At 41.5% G+C, this 14542-nt stretch overlaps 1 protein-coding gene across 7 annotated transcripts in view; it reads right to left on the bottom strand.

The window, feature by feature from the left end:
- The window catches only part of TPST1 (tyrosylprotein sulfotransferase 1), a 74594-nt gene that overhangs the window by 45412 nt on the left and 14640 nt on the right, over window positions 1-14542 (bottom strand). The window lies entirely within an intron of this gene.

Genomic DNA, 14542 nt, shown 5'->3' with positions numbered 1-14542 from the left:
ATCTTAAAACAGAGAGGAAAATTCACTTTCCCCCCTCCTTCTCTCTCCCTCTCCCAGACTCTCCCTGAGAGAGAAAGTAATCCCAACACAGAGAGAAAATTAACCTCTCTCTCCCCCTTCCCTCCTTTCTCCCCACCAATTTCCTGGTGACTCCAGACCCAGTCCCCTGGGGTCTCACCAGAATGAAAAAAACAATCAGGTTCTTAAACAAGAAAAGCTTTTAATTCAAGAAAGAAAAAACAGTAAAAATTACCTTTGTAAATTTAAGATGGAATATGTTACAGGGTCTTTCAGCTATAGACACTGGGAATACCCTCCCAGCCTAAGTATACAGTACAAATTAAAATTCTTTCAGCAAAATACAAATTTGAACTCCTTCCAGCCAAATACACATTTGCAAATAAAGAAAAACAAACATAAGCCTAACTCACCTTATCTATCTAGTACTCACTATTCTGAACATATAAGAGACTGTATCAAAGAGATTGGAGAGAAACCTGGTTGCACGTCTGGTCCCTCTGAGCCCCCAGAGTGAACCACCACCAAAAACTAACAGCACACACAAACTTCCCTCCCTCAAGATTTGAAATATCCTGTCCCCTGATTGGTCCTCTGGTCAAGTGACAGCCAGGCTCACTGATCTTGTTAACCCTTTACAGGCAAAAGAGAGATGAAGTACTTCTGTTCTATTAACTCTTACTTATCTGTTTATGACAAGGAGGAATACAATTTTTTCATCAAAATGCAAAGTTACTGGTAAAAGATTTCCTGTATTACAATCTGCTGCTCAACAGCACTGGACTCTTGTAGGAAGTAGCTGGCCTGAAGACCTGAGTATTACTGTCAAACTTCAAACGCTGTTAAAAAATAATATACCTTAACTGAGACTTAAGGAACACTTGTTCTTCTCCAGTGCTGAAATAGCTCACATCACCAATATGAATTGCACATGTTTTTAATTTTAAAGAGCTCTAAACACTGATGTACTGCCAACATTTTAATGACTGTCTCCCTCACAAATTTTCCATCTTAGTCAGCAATACTTGTGACTTACCCTGAATAAAGTGCTCCCCAAAACATTCCCCCATTAAAACCCAACCATTGGCCCACTACCTCTTGACCCACTAGGTAGTCTCCTCCCCAGCATCTGAGTTAGGTCAATCCCCTTCCTGGGAGCTGTTCCTCACAGCTAGATCAGTGGGAACAAGCAAGTCTCCTGTATCCCTGGCTCAAATATCAAATAATATTTGTACAAATATAAAATACTTGAAGTTTTTCAGTTTGTGAATAAACCTCATGAATTTCACTGCACATTTCAGGGGGCTGACCTCAAACAGTAGCAGCCTAAGAACGAACTAACTAACTAGACATTCAAAATTTCCTGCACAACTTTTATTCTAACTGAAAATACAGATCAGCAACCCAAATGAGCTGACAAAAGCCTTGGTGAGCTGTCAATGATTCAATAAACCAAAGCAATAGAAATGTAAGTACTCAGTAAAGTTACCTTAGCAACAAAAACTGAATTTTAGACCAGCATCACTAATGATATGTAACTTTGTTTCAATCACACGGTTTGTTATGTGCATATAATGCAACAACTGGATAAGCATTTCCTAAAGCCACACATGAAAAGTTAACACGCCTAACTGGTAACTCAGATGATTGACTCCTTTTGTGGATGCTAGATCACTAATCTGGCATGCCCTGGGTTTTGATCAGCTTGTGAAATTACAAAAAAGATGCAGTAATCAAAAATGACAAGAGTTAGCGTTTATAACATTTAAAGTAAGTTAACAACCAAAAAAAATGAAAAATTCTCCATCTTGGAATTCAATAGTGTCTTATGACCTATGTGCTGCACATTGGTTTGGTTTGCTTTTTTCGTTATTATTTAACTTTACTGTTATTGTTTTATGTAAAATATAAGCCTACAATGAAACATATAAATACATACACAAGATAGAAATAGCAAACAAACAACAAATTTCAACATTATTTGCAAAAACCTATAAAAAAATTAAAAAAGGAATCCATAGAGATCATGCAGGGCATCAATTATTAAAGAGACTAAATAGATAAATGTGAGAACATTACCTACGAGTATTAGGGACTGATATATACTAAATTCCAAAAGTATGCAAGAGTTTCATGTGTGACCAGATATTCTCATTTTTTCCAAGCATTTCTATTACAGTAATTTTTTCCCACTAATGCAGCAGTAGAGAGCTCACTAAGCCAGTCTGTGTATGAGGAAGGAATTGCTCATTTCCATTTTTTCAAAGTAACCTTTTTGGCCACTAAAAGAATCACTGCAATCCATTTCTCAGTGTTAACTGGTAATATCAACTCATCCAGCATTGCTAAAATACACAAGCTTGGAGAAAGGAAGATAACGAGACATTTTTTGAGACCAGAGCCATGCATTTTTTGACAGGTATAGAGGACATGTGAAAAGTTGGCATGTTGCTATTGGCATGACAAGCAAGGCTGATTTTTATCCCATATAAATTGCATGATAAACCTATTTATTTGAGCATAGAGTGAGGGAGAGCCCTTGAAAGGCAATAGGTTAATGATATAAGTCAATCTTGGGCAGATATTCATTTCGGCTATTTCTCTTCTACCCAGTACGAACAGAGGGAGGAGACGCCACCTCTCTACATCCTTGGACATTTCTTTTACTATATAGTCCATATTTACAGAAACAATTTTGGGAAGATTAGGACTAATCTTAACACTTAAATAAGTTTTTTGCTCCCATTTCAAATACGCATGATGCTGAAAATGAGAAGGATCTGATCTTTGGACATATTCATTGCTTGTGATTTATTCCCGTTAATGCAAAAACCAGAGAACTTTCCAAAAACATCAACTACATTCAATAATGATGGGATTGATGAAGATAGATTCTTCAATAATAAAGAAGTCATCAGGATCTAAATGGATTTTGTATTCTTTCATTTATAGGTCACACCTTAAACGGCTAAGTGCTGATATATGTACATTGCCAGTCATTCACGAGAGATTTAAGAGGGAGGAATAAGAGTGGACAGCCCTGTCATATCCCTCTTTCTTGTTGAAATATGAGAGAAATACTTCCATTAGTTGATAGTGAAGCGAGGGAAGAGTTGTACAGTGTACTGACCCATTCAGGAATATTAGTCAAAATGCAATTTTTTTTAGGACAGTCATTAGTTAAGGCTGTTCAACCCTACCAAAGGCTTTCTCTGCATCTAGAGATAAGGGAACATCTGACATCTGAGCTGGATCAAGAGTGTGATTTTTCTTGTATCAGCAGCAGCCAATCTTCCTTTAATGAACATGGGATGATGGTGTTCAGTCATGTTGCTACAATTTTTGCAATTACTTTGCAATCTGTGTTCAACAGAGATACGGGGCAGAACTTGCCACTGTTATAGCCATCTTTGTTGTTCTTTAATATTGAAGTAATTGAAGCAGTTCTCATGTCACGAGACATGGTTCCTTTTTGAAATGTTTCAGTGAAGACCTTTTAAAGAACAGAAGATAGCTGATTACAAACTGTTTTGTAGAAATCAGCCAGAAAGCCATCCATCCCAGTGGCCTTGCCAGAATTCATATTTTTTAAAGCCTGTTCAACCTCCTGTGTTGTGAAAGCTTTGTCCATAAACAATATTTGTTCAGCAGTTAGGGTATTAAAAGGTAGGCCTTCAACAAAATGATCAAATTTATTAGAGCTAAATTGGTTGCCTGATTTATATAAAGCTTGATATAAATAATCAATTTAAGTAATTTTATCTATTAGTTTAATGATGCACTCCCATCTTTTTGTAATAAGGAAGAAATATTGTTGTTGGCTAGTTCCATTTTAAGTCTTCTGGCAAGCAGCTTACCAGCTTAATCTCCCCATTCATAATCTCTTTGTTTAACCCTTTTGAGTCTAAATTCAACTTGGCTGGATAAGTATTAATTATATTTATGTTACATGTTGATTAGAGAGCATGGGAGGTTTCCATTAATTTGGCCAGTCTTGTGCATTCTCTGCAACTCATCTATTTTGTTGGCCAGAGTCTCTAATAACTTGAGTGTCTCTCTCCTCTTCTGGGAGGCATGCTTTATGCATTCACCCCTTTCAGGAGCTTTCAGAGCTTCCCAAGATATGGTATCTTAGGTAACTGAGCACTTATTTTCTTGTATCAAGTTAGAGATGACTGAATCAACTACGGAACAAAATTTTGCATCTCTTAGTAGCAGTGTTTCATTTCCTCCTATAAGATTTTAATGATGTGTATGTAACCAGCATCTACTCATAATTGGAGCATGGTCTGAAGTTATTATATTATCAATAGTTACTTTAAGGCATGCTGGAATCAGTTCCGAAGACAAGAAAAAAGTCAGTTCTGGAGTAAGACGAATGTACTGTACAGAAATATGTATAGGCACACTCTTCAGGGTGTCTCAGTTACCATATATCTTTTAAATCAAGTTCATTCATTAATAACAAGGGATAGCCTACTGTGCTTTGACAGCTGCAGCATATATAATTAGATTTGTCCAGGTGTCTATCTAGCATAGTACTCCAATCACTACCAAGGATTGCAGGAATGTCTTTTTTATTCAAAAGAATGTCTGCAATGTCTTTGAAAAATTCAGAATTACCTCCACTTGGATTGTAAATACTTCCTAGAATTAACTATTTGGAGTTGAAACAACCTTCAAGAAGAAGGCATCTTCCTTCACAACCAGACCAAGACTGTATATATTAAGAAGTTATATTTTTCAAACTAAGATGGATGTGTCTCTGCTCTTAGAATTCAATGATGAAAGATACTCAACAGCTATCAGCATCTATTTCTCCTAGATGAGTTTCCTGCAATAAACCTACATGGCACTTGTTTGGTCTGAGGAATCTCAGGATTTTAATTCTTTTGGAAAGTTGATTAGGTCCCCTCACATTCCAAGAGAGCACACTAAGAAAATTCATGGCAAAGAAATATAACCTTATTCTAAAGATACGTATTTCCCCATTAATATTGTAAAACCACATTTCTAGGATATGGTCCGTATTTGTACATATTAGATACTGGTTAGTTTTGAATAAATTTATGCCTTTAATTGAGCCTCTAGGGGCATCAGATATACAAAAAGATCTATAGTTAAATATCATGCGTCTTCCAAAGTATATTTTTAACAGAAAACAAAAAACAATTAACAGACTTAAAGCAAGCCAGTGTGGGCATGTTCGGATCTCTGATGGCTTCAGTTACATCTGCTCCTCCCCTCCTTATGTTATACCTAATAATAATCTAAACATCTCTAAATGCAAAAATATATTTTAAGTCAAATATTACCCAGTAAATACCACTGGTATTATAGAACATGTGCAATATATTCCTATGTACTGAAATTTTGATGTATATATACACATACACGTGTGTGTGTATAGAGAGAGAGACTCATTACATGTACATTCACAATTTGGTAAATCAAATAAATTAGCAGAAAATCTAAATATGAAAAATATAATGTAAAATATTTCATATTCATAGTATGCTAAATGCCCTGCACAAACTGAATAACTAATACTATTTAAGGTTTAGATTATAGTCTAATTTACATGTCAGGAGTACTGATTGTCCCAAGGGACTTCTGGTTATCATAATATGAACCATTAGAGGCATCAGTTTGCAGTAAGTGTTTCCAACTGGAATATTTATAGAAAACCCACGTATACATCAAGCCTACTGCAGAATATATTCCACAATTTTTGCTGAAACTCATAAAGCCTGTTTTAACTCTCTCCCCTGTAATCCTAGCCACACTTTGTACTTTTGTCCAGAAGTACAAGTAAATGAATTTATTCACAGAGAGCATTAGAGCCATGAATCCACCACAGGCAGGACCAGCGCTAGGGGTTTGAGCGCCCTAGGTGGACGGCAATTTCGCCGCCCCGTGCGCTGGTCCCGCGGCTCCGGTGGAACTGCCGCAGTGGTGCCTGCGGAGGGTCCGGTGCTCCACGGTTCTGGTGGAGCTGCCGCAGTCGTGCCTGTGGGAGGTCCACCGGAGCCACGCGAGGAGCCGACCGTCCGCAGGCAGGACTGCGGCTGCTCCGCCAGAGCCGCGGACCAGCAGACCTTCCGCAGGCACCACTGCAGCAGCTCCACCGGAGCCGCCTGCCGCCCCCTCCGGCAAAATGCCGCCCACCAATAATTCTGGCGCCCTAGGCGATTGCCTAGGCTGCCTAAATGGTAGTGCCGGCCCTGACCACAGGGGATGCTAACAAAGCAGAGTGAGTGATTAATTCTCTCCCATTGCACATACTGAATATATCTAAAAATATGAAGTCAGTTAAATTCTATACAGTCATGAACTCAGCCACAGTAAGTGGTTACACCAGCAAAGTCCAGTACATGCCACGTTAATGTTAGTAGGATAACAATACTTCACTTCCCATTGTATTACATTGGAATAATTTAAAAAAAAGTTCTTATTTAAGAAAAGTGGAGCTGCTGGTGCTCACTACTGCGTTTAAGCAGTCCAGTACATTTTAAAATTCAAACCTGAGTTAGGAGAAAGGAGCAAGTGAGCGTCAAATTTAATCCTTTGCTATAGCTACTGTTCGGCCACAGACAACTTTCTAGAAAGGTGAACGAACAGGGGAACAGTATTGCTACTGCCCTTCTAAAGGTGTCAAATATTCTGGAACAGTTAGCTTGTCCTCCACTTCCTTCTCTTGAATCTCTGGCTCAAATTCTGATAGCTGGGCCTCTTCCCAAAAAGACAAACTGGAGTTGTACTCATGGGTGCCAAGTTATCATAGTTTTTGGTGGTGGCCAGAACAGAGCCATCCCATCCATAGGATAGACTAGGGCAACTGCCCTGAGCCCCACGCTTTGGGGGGCAAATGGGGTCCAGGACAGCCCAGGAAGATAGCGGCAGCAGCGATCCACCTCCAGCCCACTCCTGCTCCGCCCCCATTCCATCCCTTCCTCCAAGCCCCGGCCCTGCCTCTTTCTGGCTTCTGCTCCCTCCCATGAGCGACACCAGGAGCCAGCAGGGTGGAGCGGGTTATGGCCATGTCGCTTGCTGCTGTTGCCGGCACTGGCCCCCCTGCAAACCTCCCAGGCCACCCTGGGCCCTGTGTCCTCCTGAAGTGCAGCAAGCCGAAAAACTGATGGAGCCGGATCCACTTTCCTAAGTATTGATGGAGCATGGGAACCACAGGCCCAAATAACTCGCCACCTATGACTGTTTAGATTTCTATGACTTATCTTGCTTTTCCTGAGTGGTATGCCTCTTAGTTTTTGGCCAAAGTGCTTCTGAAGAGAATTGCTGGGAGGAAGGTTTGCCTTATAACATCTGGCTTTGTTTTATCAGGCCATCAAGCCTTTGGTCATTTTCCCTGGAGCCTGTTCATTCCCCTGATACGACTCAGATAAAGGGGCCAGACAGGAGAACAATGACTAGTTTCTCCCTCAGCAGGTATAGACAATTCAAGATAGCTTTGCCCTGTTCTGGGCAGTTCTTTGGTTTATGTCTCCGCCTATTAGATTTCCACTTCAACTATGAAGGAAAAATAGGGCTCTCCAACTTCTCTGAGGATTTACTTGTGTCTTGGAAAACCTTTTACCCCACACACCCTAAAGTTTGGCTTTCCTTTTTAGAAAGAGGTCTTCCCCTTGCTCCTTAGTCTCTTGGCCTGTGTCTCTGACGAACAACAGGGCTTGCTCTTGCTCACAAATCCACATCCCAAAAGTTTACAAATCTCAGCTCTGCAAGGTCTGAGGTCAAGGAGCAGTCCAGTGACCATTCTGGTGAAGTTAACCTCTGGTACCCAGAGATGTTGAGCTAAACCTGCCAATAGAAGCTGTAAAAGGAGCTAAATAATCTCCTGGTAAAAATACAGCAGGAAGGAGTGGATTGAAAGGATGATGTGGGCCAAGTGGCCCAATTAATTGGTCATTCAGGTCCAAGCTGCTTTTCTACCCTTTCCTCCATGGCCTGGAGCTTTGAGAAGAGACTGTTGACAGCAGTGGCTGATGATACATGCCTGGGCAGTTATGTGTTTTCTTCCATCCAACTTACTTCTGCCAGACCTCCTGGGAGGCAGGAGAGGAAATGAGACAGGAACCCCCAGAAGCCTCTGCTTTGCTGACACTTAGTTCTTTGAACCAGTCTGTTACCCTGCTCAATAGAGGGAGGCTTAAGTAATCCCTGGCTGGCTATCGTCTCTGTGGACAGCCCTTGTTTATTTTGCTCAAAGAGCTGAAGCCTATCCAGTCAAATCTGCCTCTAGCTGAGATAAAAAACATAGAAAAACTGACAGGCTCCTTATCTGCTTAGATCATACCCTTTCTTCCAGTCCTGCCCAGGTCCAGTTTTGTCCTTTAAGCTGCTACAAAAACCTGTTGTAAAGGATTCTTAAGCCTTCTTGTGTAGAACAAAGGTTCTACCCCGCCACCAAATACTCTGTGGGCAGCAGGAAATCAGGCACTACAGAAGTCACTAGACTAATCAACAGGCAAAAAATTACTATCACGTTCTTACAGGATGTAACAAAAATGTTACCAGGTGGACCAAAATGTCAATTGTATTGAGCTAGGACATCTACAAAGAGTTTAATTACAAGCATTAGCCATTTTAACATGAAGTGAAATACAGGACTGGGACACGTTTTCTTCTGCCCACCACACTTCACCCATCCCCAGAATTCATTAAACCAGCTCCAGAGGGGAAACATTCATCCAAATTACACTTGGTTTAAACTCAGTCATTTCATTTCTGGAATCTGGCTGTTTATTTCTGTACCTTTATACAGCCAGCCTTTTGCTTCTCTCTCTTTGGTCCAATTTAGATAATTCTAGCAGTGATATTCTCCTAAAGTACTTTGTCTCAGATCATTACTATTGACTCAGTATTTTCTATAAGGAATCATCCCAACAGTAAGACCATTAGGACAGCAAGAAATACTGAAGATCCCTAAGAAATCCCTTTGAAACAAAAATATTTTTGTAATATTGTTTTTAAAAGGTACCTACAGGTGTCAGTGGAATTGATTTAGATCAGTGGTTCTCAACCTTTCCAGATTACCCCCCATACTCCTTTCAGAAGTGTGATTCATCTTGTGTACCCCAAGCTTCACCAAACTTAAAAGCTACCCTCTTACAAATAAAACAAACATAAAAATATAAGTGTCACAGCACACTATTACTGAAAAATGCTGACTTTCTCATTTGTACCATATAATTATAAAATAAATCAACTGAAATATAAATACTGCACTTACATTTCAGTGTATAGTATACAGAGCAGTATAAACAAGTCATCTAAGAAATTTTAGTTTGTACTGACTCTGCTAGTGCTTTTAATGTAGCCTGTTGTAGAACTAGGCAAATATCTAGATGAGTTGATGTACTCCTGGAAGACTTCTGCATACCCCTGACTGACAACCACTGATCTAGCTTAAACCCATTTCAACAGTAATGAAATGCTAGGAACAATCACATATCTGTATGAGTTTACAGCAACCTTTCCAAAAGGCACACAAAGAAAGGGCTTAAATGAATTCCACAGATCCTTTAATTCAACCAGCTGATCTGCCTTTGATTTTTCAAGTATGTTCATTACAAAGAAGAATGTATAGGCAAGTTAACTGAAACAAAATGTTATAGCACTACACTGAGAAACATAACTGAAGTATTTATTGTACACCACTTAAAACAGCTACACAAACTGCTCCTTTCGAGAAAGGCTCATTTAACAGACCATTCAATGAGGGACATTATAAACCACTCTTCCCCTTCACTCTGAAAAAATTAATATTTCAGTAGCATTATATATGTACAAAGCAATATACAAACATTAATTCTCATGACATCATTGCGGTGCAGGTAAATATGTATTATCCCAATTTTACAGATTGGGAAACAGAAGCAAAGAAATTAAATAACTTGCCCAAGGTCACAAATCAATAGCAGAACCAGAATTAGGAAAACAGAGGTCCTGACTTCTAATACTATGCTCAGTCATTCAGAATATACAGTCTTTCCAAGCTCTATGATTGTTTTCATTATATTGTTGTCTCTCCTTTTTCATTTTCTTTCCCCATTTACATGACACTGGCATTTTGTTTACATGAAGGACTAGTACATAGCAATCACTTTAATCCTTAATATAGTTTCCTAGTGAGAAAACTATTCAATTTCCCTCCACACACCCCAAAAAGTGATGGCCTCTTTCCATCACTTTCTTTATGTATTATTCTAATCTCCTAGTTCTCTTACAATATACATAAAAGAGATCCAAGTCCCAAATCTATACTCTTAAGACAAACTTTTCTTAAAATCGTTGAAGTGGTGAGAAAACTAGAAAAAAGTAAATTAAGTTTTTCAACTGTCAATTTATATCACTGCTGAATTTGAGGTTTCCGTATAGTGGAAGACACACATATATACATTTAATGACATCTGGCTATTTGCATGTAATTTGTCCCACAACAATCAGATATTGGAGGGACAGTTAAAGGTGCATGTATCACATATGCTACAGATACATAAAAAGTTAATCAGTGGGTTAAGGACGAAGACAGACATTTTCCTTTTGTTTTTTCTGCTTCAGTTTGTAACCTGAAATATTTCTCCACCATCATTCCTACAATCTGTCATGGTAACAAACCTTACCTTCTACTAACTCTGTGACAACCATTGTTACTTATAGTTATTTGTTCCCGAATATCAAAAGTGAAGAACTAAACCAACTGATTTCTCCATTCAACTACAAAAGTACCAAACAGAGCACCAAACATAAGATTACTGTACTGGGATCAGGGGGAGTTGCCCTTCTCATTTGAAATCAGATAAGCCAATTTAATGAAAATATTTAAGACAAGAATATAACGTGATTTGTGATTCAGTTAACTATAGCATTACGTGAGTCTCGGCTATAATTACATATACTTCATATTTTTATACACAGATATATATCGCATATTTTCAGGAACATATTTGGGTGTTCTGGAACACATTGTTTATGCTTACATTCCAGAAAAAGTTATCAGATTGCATCTTGACACATTAAAACTGCTGCTTACTGCCAATTTAAAAATATATAGAAATATATTTGATATTTTATGTGTGCATCATACACCCTCATATTACATTTGTTCCAACAGTAAACCTGCAATATACCCATTAGCAATGACAGAACTGTAGTTTATGTTACATACCTCCCAGGTGCACAACTCTTTCTAATACAGTACCATATAGTTCCATTCTCCTGAAGAAGTTTATTACTTTATTTCATAAGGGCTGAATTTATATAGTACATTTCCCTGCGTCTGCAGAATAAATTTAACTAATTAGGTCATTTCTAAAGAGATACAAATGACATGAGCAATTTCTGGAATTGTACTGACTTACGCCCACGTAAGTGTAATACTGCAAAAGATTATTAAACATTTATATACACAAGCTGCCTTTTACATCCCTAACGCATACATTTATACTAACTTCAGATAGTGAAGTAATACCCACAGATCAATATTATATGACAGTCTTCCTACTTAACAGCTTAATTGACAATCTTGGCCAAACAGTCTAAAACACCTCTGCACTTTTAGGATCATGTTAATCAATTTTTATAGGATTTTTTTTCTGATGAGAGTAAGTCACATCTGTCCTATAGATTAAAACCACACGCATATGACATTGGTTAAAATAAATCAATTTACTTTTAGAGTATTTTTATTACTATTTAGTATCATGTTCTAGGATTCCCTGCTGTATTAACATTAAACTAGCAGAGGTCTTGCAATATACAGGTTAATCAAAGATTTTATAACAATATTTTGTTTTATGTATAAGTTAAATTCAAAGTTGGAATAACAGGGAAGTATGATTTCTGTCCTGATAAGGAACCAAGAAATAAACAGCTGCTCTGTTTTAGGAATTGTAATTTTAGGAGAGATCTTACAATATTGCTAAATGATAACGTTGGCTCCATAACACAGAAGTAAAGCTCCTATAATTGATGCGATTCTCCAAATGACCCAAGTTACTAACTCTATCTTCCATCTTTCCTCCCCCTAAGTATCTGACAGCTATGGAAAGGCAGCATCACTGAATTCCATTCTCCTGCCTGCGTCAACATGCTGTATAAAATTCAGATTCAAGGGGAAAAACCAGTTCTACAGAAAACAAAGAGAGCCGCTAGGAGGCCAAACCCTGTTAGAAAATCCTTTGCATTTCTGCTAATACTGGAAGCAGTTTCTAATGGTTGATCACAGCCTTTTCTGAAAGGGAAGAAATGGCTGTAAAGTTGAAAGCCCTTTTCAGTTAGGTCAGTAAAGTAAGGATAGTGTGCACACATATGTATGATGAAATTTACAAAGCTTCATTAGCACAAGGTTAGTAAATAGAGAACATGCATATACTTTAGTCTATGTGCATACAAGCCACAATACACAACAGGGCATTCCTACTACAAATCATCAACTTCCAGAAAGCCTTATTTTATCATTTAAGATGGAATATTTGCCCAGCATGGTCCTTTCAGTTACTCAGCAATGGAGCTCTGGCTCTTGTTTCTACAAAGTATACAATCAAATTTTTTTAACTTTTTCTGCTATGAAATTGTTTTGTTCAGCAAATAATAAATATACAATTATATAACATTTTCTTCCAATGCGAAAGAGCAACCACCGACTGTAGAAAGAGTGCACAGCACCACCTATATTTCCAAACAGTGCGCAGACACAGGTTGGCTGCCAAAGGCAAACAGAGACACAGAGCAAGCAGCAGGATTCCCGGCCACTGCAACAACTGACACTCATGTATTTTGTTAGGATGAAACGCTGCCAGCCCCATATGGCCCAAAAGAGAAATGGTGAGAGCAGAAGGTTACTGGCAGGGGCTGAAAGAGAAAGTGTCAGAGAGAGGGGGAAGGGAGGGCAGAACCTAACGAGGGAAGACTGGAGGTGGGGCAAAAATGGGATTTGGAGATATGGGGCAGGGGGCTCAGTCCTGGTGGGGCAACGGAGGAATAATTCAATCATGGGGGGGTGGGGCTGGATCATGTTGGGGGTATAAAAGGACCGGCTGGGGGCTAGGTCACAGGGGGTATCTGAGGCTGGCTCTTGGGGGGGAAATGGGTCATGGGGGCACAATGGGAGCGGCTTGGGAATAATGATCACAGGACAAACGGGGCTGGCTCTTGTGGGGAAATGGGTTATGGGGGCACAATGGAGAGTAGGGTCACGGGGGGGTTGGCTCAGGAATAACAGTCACGGGGGGTGAAACGGCACTGACTTAAGCGGAGAAATGGGTCATGGGGGCACAATGGGGAGCAGGGTCACGGGAGGGCTGGCTCGGGAATAATGGTCACAGTGGGGAGCAGGGCTGGCTCTGAGGGGGAATGGTTATGGGGGCACAATGAGGAGCAGGGTAATGGGGGGGCTTGCTCAGAAATAATGGTCATGGTGGGGAGCGGGGCTGGCTCGGGGGGGGGAAGGGGTCATAGGGGCACAATGGGGGTGGGATCACGGGGGGATGACTTGGGAATGAAAATCACGGGGGTAGCAAGGCTGACTCGGGGGGAAATGGGTCATGGGGGCACAATGGGGAACAGGGTCATGGGGGAGCAGGGGTGGCTCGGGGGGAAGGGATCATGGGGGCACAATGGGGAACAGGGTCATGGGGGGGCTGGCTCAGGAATAACAGTCACCCTGAGGAGCGGGGCTGGCTTGGGGGGGAAGGGGTCATGGGGGCACAATGGGGAACAGGGTTGGCTCAGGGTGGGCTAGCTTGGGAATGAGGGTCATGGGGGAGCAGGGCTGGCTCGGGGGGTAAGGGGTCATGGGGGCACAATGGGGAACAGGGTTGGCTCAGGGGGGGCTAGCTCGGGAATGAGGGTCATGGGGGGAGCAGGGCTGGCTCGGGGGGGTAAGGGGTCATGGGAGCACAATGGGGAACAGGGTTGGCTCGGGGGGGGCTAGCTCGGGAATGAGGGTCATGGCGGGAGCAGGGCTGGCTCGGGGGGGGTAAGGGGTCATGGGGGCACAATGGGGAACAGGGTTGGCTCAGGGGGGGCTGGCTCAGGAATGAGGGTCATGGGGGAGCAGGACTGGCTCAGGGGGAAAGGGGTCATTGGGGGCACAATGGGGAGCGGGGTCACAAGGGGGCTGGATCGGGAATGAGGGTCATGGGGGAGCAGGGCTGGCTCGGGGGGAAGGGGTCATGGGGGCACAATGGGGAACAGGGTAATGGGGGGCTGGCTCGGGAATGAGGGTCATGGGGGAGCAGGGCTGGCTCAGGGGGAAAGGGGTCATGGGGCACAATGGGGAGCGGGGTCACGAGGGGGCTGGCTCGGGGGGAGGGTTCATGGGGGAGCAGGGCTGGCTCGGGGGGAGGGGTCATGGGGCACAGTGGGGAGCGGGGTCACGAGGGGGCTGGCTCGGGGGAACAGGGCCATGGGGGAGCAGGGCTGGCTCGGGGGGAGGGGCCATGGGGGAGCAGGGCTGGCTCGGGGGGAGGGGCCATGGGGGAGCAGGGCTGGCTCGGGGGGG

This window comes from Gopherus flavomarginatus, chromosome 19 (genome assembly GCF_025201925.1).
Source record: "Gopherus flavomarginatus isolate rGopFla2 chromosome 19, rGopFla2.mat.asm, whole genome shotgun sequence".
Classification (NCBI taxonomy): domain Eukaryota; kingdom Metazoa; phylum Chordata; order Testudines; family Testudinidae; genus Gopherus; species Gopherus flavomarginatus.
This window is presented reverse-complemented; position numbering and strand designations above follow the sequence as displayed.